Here is a 9,093-nt window from a genome sequence, read left to right as displayed (position 1 = left end):
GTTTATGGTGGTCTACTTTGACGATATTCTCATCCATAGTAAGACGTTGGAAGAGCATGTGGGGCACTTGAGGACCGTACTAGCTTTGCTCCGGGAGAACCAACTCTTCGCCAACACTAAGAAGTGTGACTTCGTGATGGAGAGCTTGGTGTTTCTCGGGTATGTGGTCAGTGGGAGTGGTATCCGAGTTGATGAAGAAAAAGTGAGAGCTATACGGGAGTGGCCGACTCCGAAGACCGTTGGGGATATTAGAAGTTTTCATGGGTTGGCTACCTTCTATAGGCGGTTCATCCGGAATTTCAGCGCTATTGTGGCTCCTATGACCGAGTGTTTGAAGAAGGGTAGAGGCTTCAAGTGGGGAGATGAACAAGAGAGCAGTTTCGCCTTGATAAAGGAAAAGCTAAGCACAGCTCCGGTTCTAGCATTTCCAGATTTTGATAAGCTCTTCGAAGTTGAGTGCGATGCCAGTGGAGTAGGAGTTGGGGGAGTGCTAATGCAAGAGAGGAGGCCCATTGCATATTTTAGTGAGAAGTTGTGTGAATCGCGGCAAAAATGGGCCACCTATGACAAGGAGTTCTATGCGGTAGTGCGGGCTCTCAAGACGTGGGAGCACTACCTCATTGGAAAGGAATTTATGTTGTACATCGACCACCAAGCCCTCGAGTATTTGGGAAGTCAAAAGCAAATCCGGAGCTCCATGCATGCTAGATGGTCCGCCTTTGTGGATAAGTTCCCTTATAAGCTTCTCCACAAAGCGGTTCAACAAAACAAGGTGGCGGATGCCTTGAGCCGAAGGATAGCTCTCTTGAAAACCGTAGCCTTGGAGCTAGTGGATTTTGAGCACATCAAGGGAGAGTATGAGGAGGATCCGGACTTCGGGCTTGAGTGGGAGAAGTGTAGGAGAGGTACCGAAGAGAGTGGGTATCAATTAGTGGATGGGTTTCTCATGAGGGGTAGCCAATTGCGCCTTCCAAATACGTCCATACGAGAAAGAGTGATCCGGGAGTTACACGGAGGGGTGTTGGGGGGACACTTTGGAAGGGACAAAACCTTTGAAGCGGTTAGCTCCCGTTACTATTGGCCTAGCGTAAGGAGAGACGTGGAATACATCGTAGAGCGATGTGAGGCGTGCCAAACCTCAAAGGGGTATGCTACTAATGTCGGATTAAGTATGCATCTCCCAATCCCGGAGACCATTTGGGAAGACCTCTCCATGGACTTTGTGTTGGGGCTGCCGAGGACTCAACGGGGTATGGACTTCATCTTTGTAGTGGTGGATAGATTCTAAAAAATGGCCCAATTTATCTCGTGTAGGAAGACTAATGACGCCACCACCACCGCCAAGTTGTTCTTCCGTGAGGTAGTGAGGCTACATGGGGTCCCAAAGAGCATAGTGTCGGATAGGGACACGAAGTTTGTAAGCCACTTTTGGCAGACTCTTTGGGCCATTCTTGGAACCACATTGAAGTTTAGCACCACGGCCCACCCCCAAATGGATGGGCAGACCAAAGCGGTAAATCGGACCTTGGGAAACCTATTGAGAAGCAAATGTCGAGACAAACCCAAGATTTGGGATTATGTGCTCGCCCAAGCCGAGTTTGCGTACAACTCCGTCGTGAGTTCCACTACCGGGAAGTCCCCCTTCGAGATAGTATACACCAAGGCACCCAACCATTCACTTAATTTGGGCGAGGTTTCCAAGCGGGAGAAGAAGAGTGTAGCCGCACACAACTTGGCCAACTACTATCATAGAATGCACCAAGAAGTCTGACATAACATTGAGGAGAAAAATAGTCGGGTCAAGACCAAGGTGGATGAACACCGAAAGGATGTACAGTTTGAGGTTGGGGATGAGGTGATGGTGTACTTGGGAAAAGAACGACTTATACATGCTCCAAGTAGCAAGTTGAGACCGAGGAAGTATGGTCCCTACCGGATCACGAAGAAAATTAGTGCCAACGCGTACCAACTACCCCTTCCCAATTGGCTTGGGAAAATGTCTTCTTCTTTTAACGTGCAGGATTTGAGCTTGTAGAAGCCGGATGGATCATTGCCAACTAAGGTACCCGAGACGGATTCCGGCTCTTTCAAAGAAGGGGAGAATGATGAGGGCATCCTTTTCCTAAGCCCGAGCCTGAAACTACGAGGAGGAACACGAGAGAATCCATCGAAAGAGGGCGAAAACCAAGACAACCCAGAGAGCACGCAGGGCGTGCCTAACCAGACGCGAGGCATGGCGAGCCCCGTTTAAGAAGGAGTGCCAAGGAACTCAAGGACGTGGGGCGTCCCCACTAGTACACGGGGCGCAGGTGGCAGCTTCGAGCGAGAATCAGCTCATGAGGTCAAGCACGCGGGGCGTATGCCTAGGACGCCACGCGTAGAGTCCAACCCACAAAGCCACCAAGTTTAGGAGCTCAACTACGCGGGGCGTAGTCCCGAAGACGCCACGCGTAAGAAGCCTCATCGAGCGTCCCCAAGCCCAGAGACTCAAACACGCGGGGCGTAACTCTTGGGGCGCAAGGCGTACTCTACTGGAAGAATACTTCTCCTCCAAGTTCTCACCAAGAGGGGACCATTGCTGTTGGTGTTATTTACTGTTTTGCCACCAACCCCTTATTACTAAACTACCATAGACTCTTTCCTTTCCTATCCTACCCTTATTCACATGTTTTGCCCAAAACCCTATTCATGGGTTTTTAGTCTTTTCTCTTTTTATTTGGGAGGGTATTTAAACTCTCTTCTTTGTAATATTTCACAACTTTTGATGAATTAAAACTAAAAGCCTCCATTGGAGCTTGGATTTTCAATCCTTGGGTTTACTCAACCTTCTAGTTTGAGCTAGAGAAGATTGCACTCTTTGTTGGTTTACGATTAAAACCTCCATTCGATTTCAATCTACATCAAATGGATTCGACATTACATGGTATCAGACCTTTTTAGATCAAGTAGTCGAGGATTCGAATCCTATCAAGTCTATTTGTTGATTAAATTTCAACACATGATAGGATGGATATGTATTATATATATACGCTTCAAGTTCAATGTGCATTTGCATGAGGAGGTGTGTCAGAGATGATAATAATAATAATAATAATAATAACCATTTTTGAACTTTAAATATCCGCTTAAACTTTTAGTTAAAGCGATTTCTTACCCATTTATCTTATATTTTTCAAATGTGGGATTTTCAGTATTCACTCACACTAGCTAGCATACTAAAAGGACACAATTTGAGTAATTTTTGATAATTTATTTGATTTTTCGATTCAAAAAGACTCATCCGACTCTTTTTAGATAAATCATAAAGGGTTATTTGGCCTCTATGTATCTATGTATCGAATAGCTTGTCATTTGCTTCTTATTGTATCATTGAGTAATATTTGTCACCCCAATTAGTTTTATATTGACTCTTTTTTAATGAAATTTTAACTTCTTTTTTATCACATGATACAATTTTTGGTACGCGCACATGTACACATGACAATTGTTTTTAATTTTTTTATATATATGTGAATAGATAAGAAAAAAACTAATTCTTTATTTATCCACGTATTAAATCTATATGGAAACAAAATTAAGACAATTTTCACATGTCAAAAATTGTGTAATGTGGTAAAAGTTAACAAACCCGTTAATTTTTCATCCAAAATGAATTAAATGTCATCTCACGAGTCAAATGATACCATAGAGGGGCAATTGGGGCCAAATAAGGCTTTAATCCCCTGATTCCGTTAATTTTGAATATTGTAAGGTTAAATAGGACTTTAATCCATTAAAATTTTATGTGCATACAGAATTCGAATTCGAACTCGTGATCTCTAACGATTTTCGATTTGATGTCTTAATCATTCAAGTATACCTTAATTAATATATTTTGAGACATGAAGTATTAGCCCATTGAATAATTAGCTTAAATCTAATTGTTATTAGGTTAGATAGAAAACAGCCATATTTTGTAGGTGTCCTATTCAATACCAAGAAATGTTTGGTAAGTTCACCATATATAGGTTCCCTTGTTAGGAAAATTGAATTTTATTAGCTTTTATACTAAAAATGTTATCTATATATTCTCCATAAATATATTTGCAAATTTTTAGTGATTTTTTTAATGAGGGTTATAATGTTATAGATTACTAAGGGGAGTTCCTCCTGTTAAAAACCAAGGATGCTTTGACCGCTTAAACGTTCGAAATCGAGAATTCGTCTCGATTTTCTTCGAATAGTCTCTCTAGGTGTTTTTTTTTATTCCTATGCGATTTTTAGCCATCTGGGCTCTGCCTAGGTCGTCTCGATGCCGCCTAAGCGATGATGAATAAAAGCATATTTTTTATTGTGAATTTATTTTTTGCGTTATTATAATTCACTTTTGAGTTGTTTTAATGATATTGTTGTTGAAATGTTGATGTTTGTATATTTTTAAAGATATATGTTGCAAATATATATTTTTTTCTATATTAAATAATTTTATAATATTATTTTTAGATAATATAATATATATTTTAATTGAATTTATATAACAATTTGTTGATTAAATAAAAAATATAAAAATACAAATTTAATTAATCTTTAAAGGCGTTGTTCACCTGATTAGCGTCTAACGTTTTTTACAACATTAGAAGTAAAATATGAAGTGAAAAAAAAATAAGTGTATATTGTTATAAAAATTTAGGGTAATTAATTTATTAGTCCCTATATTTTGACAAAACACGCTGTTTAGTCCTTATATTTTCAACAACATACGGTAAAGTCCCTAACGTTTTTCTCGGTGAACTGTTTAGTCTCTAACGTTAGACTCTCATGAAGATTCTGTTAGTCAATTTGAATTTGCGTTCTTATTCTCCTTTCCTTTAAACTCTAATGCATCTGAAATCAACTTTGAGTGTTCTTCTTCTTGATTTTCTTCTTAATCGTTCAAATTCGTAAGCATTGGTCTGTTTTTTTTCTTGTTCTCCATACAAATAGAATCTTCTTCTAAATTGGATTTCCTCTTCTGAAGTTTGAAGGTAAATAGTAAAGGGTAATTTAGTCATTTCCGAAGTCATAAACGGTAAAAAAATCTAACAAACAGACGGAATGACTAAACAGTTCGCTGAGAAAAAGGTTAGTGACTTTACCATGTGTTTTTAAAAATACATGGACTAAACAGTGTATTTTGTCAAAATATAGGGACTAATAAATTAATTACCCAAAAATTTATATTTCCAACTTCAAAGGACAATTTTACTTTAAAATCTTTAAATTTAATAGGTTATGAGAAAAGATATTAACACCGTAAGAGTTAAAATCAAGGGTAAAAGAAATTAATGCAAATAAAAGAAAGGGTTAATTCTAAACGAAACCCCATGATTGCACTGTTTTGCATACGGAGGATTGTGATACTTTTTATTTATCAAAACAATGATTATGTTTATTGACATTTGCAAATCGAAGATTTTTGGGTTGATATTGTCAAATTTGACTGTTAATAATTTCAATATGAATATTTTCAAGAATTTAATTATATTTTAACCAACTTTAATTTTTTAGTTTTGATGTCATTTATGTGTTGTTTGGTGGAGAGAGAAATCTCCAAAAATGATGATTTTGACAAATAAAAAAATGTGGTTTCATAGTAAAAGTAATACTAAACAACTTTAATTCTTGAAAATTTTCATTTTGGGATCGTTAACTATAATTTCTCATCCTTCAAAGAGGGGGATTTTTTTTTTTTTTTTTTTTTTTGAGAAATGCTTATAATTTCATTAGATCAAATATGAAGAAGTACAATAAGCAAAACGTAAGGGATAAAACCTCATATGATTACACGCTAAAATAAATACAATATCCACGAAGAGATGGAAATAACTACAAAGAGCAAAAAGAGCCCATAAAAGGCACAAAAAACACAAAACAACAATATATTTCTCGTTAATCCAAATCTGTAGAAAGACATCTGCAATCCAAACTTCATCCTTTAGACCATTCCGAACATTCGGATCTGAATCTTTTTTTTTTGTTGCAACCACGTAGATTTATTGATCTACAGACAAGATAAATCATTTTCGCTCTTGCTAAATCCGAAAAAGCATAAACGACGGAATAATAGAGAGCAGATACAATCAGACGGATAAAGAGTTTCGATCAAATATATGAAATAGCCTAAAAAAACAATAAAAAATACAGAAATCTAACCCGGCGGTATGAGGAAGAATGAAGATCCTTCATCCTACTCAAAGTAGATCAACAAAATAAGAAGATTGACAAGGAAAGAGAAAAAGTCCTTAAAGAGGGCTTAAAGCGCTTTTTGTCAAAAGCAATAACTAAAAGAAAAATATGAAAATGAAAAGAATAACTTAAATGGTTAAAAAAAAAAAAAGAATAACTTAAAATGACGTATTTGAATTTTGAATAACAAAATTAAAAGTAAAAGGCGAAAAAAAAGAAACTCAAAATGACGTAATAAAGGAAAATAATAATGCACTAAACAATTCCATCCAAAAGAAAATAATGCACTAAACAATTGAGTCCAAATAAATTTCTTACAACTTTAAATGTGTAATTTGGATTATCTTACCTAATTATAACACACTACATTATCTAAAATATCGAATTATGTGTATTATGTCATAATTTAAACGAAAGTTAATGATTTCGCGGATTTACAGATTGGTACTTGTGGTATTTTTTTTTTTTCAAACGCAATCTCGTGGTTTGCAAAATTTTACATTTGGATTCACTTTGTCAAAATTTGACCGATAACGATCTCAAAATGAACATTTTCAAGAGTTAAATTATATTCTAAGCAATTTTAATTCTTCAACTTTTTAGATTTAAGGTCATTTAAGAGTATTGTTTTTATGAGAGAGAAAGTTAATGTCTAGAGAGAGAAAACTCAAAAAATGATGATTTTGAAAAATTAAAAACATGCAGTAAATATGATACTAAAAAACTTTAATTCTTCAAAATTATCATTTTGAAGTCGTTATCGACCAAATTTGGCAAGGTAAAAAAAATACAAAACTTTGCAACCACAAGGTTGCGTTTGTAAACAAAAATACTGCAAGTACCTATCTACAAATCCGTGTAACCACACATGACATCTACTTGTAATTAACCCTTTAAACAAATATTTGATCAACTTCATTATTTTAGCATAACCATACAAATTTAATTTTGATTAAATTCTAATTTCAAAATGATAAACTATTTTCAGCTTTTATGTAGTTAAATTTTTTTAGCTAAGATATATAGTTGAAAAACAATTAACCCTTATAATTAACTTACTAAGATTAGTGAACAAAAATTAAATTATTATACTTTTTAATAATATTTGTGTGAAATTAGAAGAATGTTTTATAATTACAATGGTAAATTTCAAATAAAACTCATGTGGTTTCACTAATTTTCAGATAAAGGACTGTGGTTTACTTTTTGTCAAAACGAGGATTGAGGTTTTCAACTTTAGCAAAATAAGGACTTTTCGATTGATACTATTAAAATCACTTTTGACGACTTCAAAAATAACATATTTTAAGAACTACTAATATTCTAAACAACTTTAATTGATCAACTTTTTTATTTTAAGATTATTTAGATGATGTTCGGTAAAGAGAGAGAAAATTAATGTTTAGAGAAAGAAAGTTCCAAAAAAGATGATTTTTAAAAATCGAAAATGTAGTTCCATAAAAAATGACATTGAACAACTTTAATTCTTGAAATTTTTTATTTTCAGGATGTTAAAGATTGTTTTAATAACATTAATCCAAGTGCGAAACCTCGGTTCTTGTTTTGACAAAAAGTAAACCACATTGTTTTATCTAAAAATTAGTGAAACCACGTGAGTTTTATTTGAAATTTACCCTAATTACAAACTAATTTGGCATATGTTTCTTTATGGTAAATAATTCCATAGTCTCTATATTTTCACCTAACATATTTTTTAGTTTTCATATTTTAATAATATATTTTTTAATTTTTAATATTTTTTGATTCAACACTTTAATCCATTAAATATTCGAATTATTAAACAGTTTAGTCCTTTAGAAATAAATTGTTGAATAAAATAAAAATTATGAAATAAACATTATATTTTTATTTAAAATATAATTAATATATTAACGAAAAATATAATAACTAATAATGGGTATTTTTATTTTTTCTTACAATTGGTAGCACCTACAGTTGACCCCTTTTAGTGAATATAGCCCGTCCTATTTTAGTCTCAGAAAAAAGATAAGGATCCAGTGGCTGGCAAAAGCAGGTCAAATCTGTACTTTTTGTCAAAAAATGTCAAAATAATAATTTTTTTGGAGATGCAGGGGATCGAACCCTGTACCTCCCGCATGCAAAGCGGGCGCTCTACCATTTGAGCTACATCCCCATGTTAAACTATCTCTGCCATTAATCTTATGACTTGAATTACAGCTACATGTCCGCATGCAAGGGATCACGTGAGATTCTTACTTTATGAACGCCAAGTTATCGTTTTAGTTTTTTTTTTCTTCTTTTTTCTTAAGAATAGCATTTTAGCTTTTAAATTGTAGTTTTATAACATTTGATTTTGTACTTCATTTTTTAAGACTCCATTTATTTATTTATTTATCGAAAAATATTGTGTCGAAAAATAAAATATTTTCCGATTTTTTACTAAAACACCAAAAAAATGAAAGAAAGTGACTTGTGATTACAATTTTCAAAAATGTAAAAAGAACGAAATAGAGTTCTAAAAGTTTAAGAAAATGCTTTACTATTTTTAAAATAGTGAAACATTTTCCTCACCTTTTTCATAAATTTTTATATTGGCTAACTTAAAACTTTTTATTAACTTATTTTTCTAACAAACAAACAGCGAAAAATCAAAAAAATATTGTTCCGCACAATATTTTCTGACAAACAAACGAGAATATGACCTTTGTTTTATTAGTAATTTAAAGCTCCATTTGTTTATTGAAAAATAAAATATTTTTCGGTGTTTGACTAAAATACCGAAAAATGAGAGAAAGTGATGGGCGACTACAATTTTCAAAAAGGTAAGAAGAATGAAGTGAGTTCCAAAAGTTTTACGAAAATATTTTACTATTGACTAACCTAAAATTGTCCATTGACTTATTTTAC

At 33.9% G+C, this 9,093-nt stretch overlaps 1 non-coding gene across 1 annotated transcript; it reads right to left on the bottom strand.

Annotated features, from left to right (window-relative positions):
* Positions 1 to 8,286: 8,286 nt before the first annotated feature.
* Positions 8,287 to 8,359, bottom strand: TRNAA-UGC (transfer RNA alanine (anticodon UGC)). The gene has a single exon. It is a non-coding gene; the product is annotated as a tRNA-Ala (tRNA).
* Positions 8,360 to 9,093: the final 734 nt, after the last annotated feature.

Source organism: Euphorbia lathyris, chromosome 4, assembly GCF_963576675.1.
Source record: "Euphorbia lathyris chromosome 4, ddEupLath1.1, whole genome shotgun sequence".
NCBI lineage: Eukaryota > Viridiplantae > Streptophyta > Magnoliopsida > Malpighiales > Euphorbiaceae > Euphorbia > Euphorbia lathyris.
This window is presented reverse-complemented; position numbering and strand designations above follow the sequence as displayed.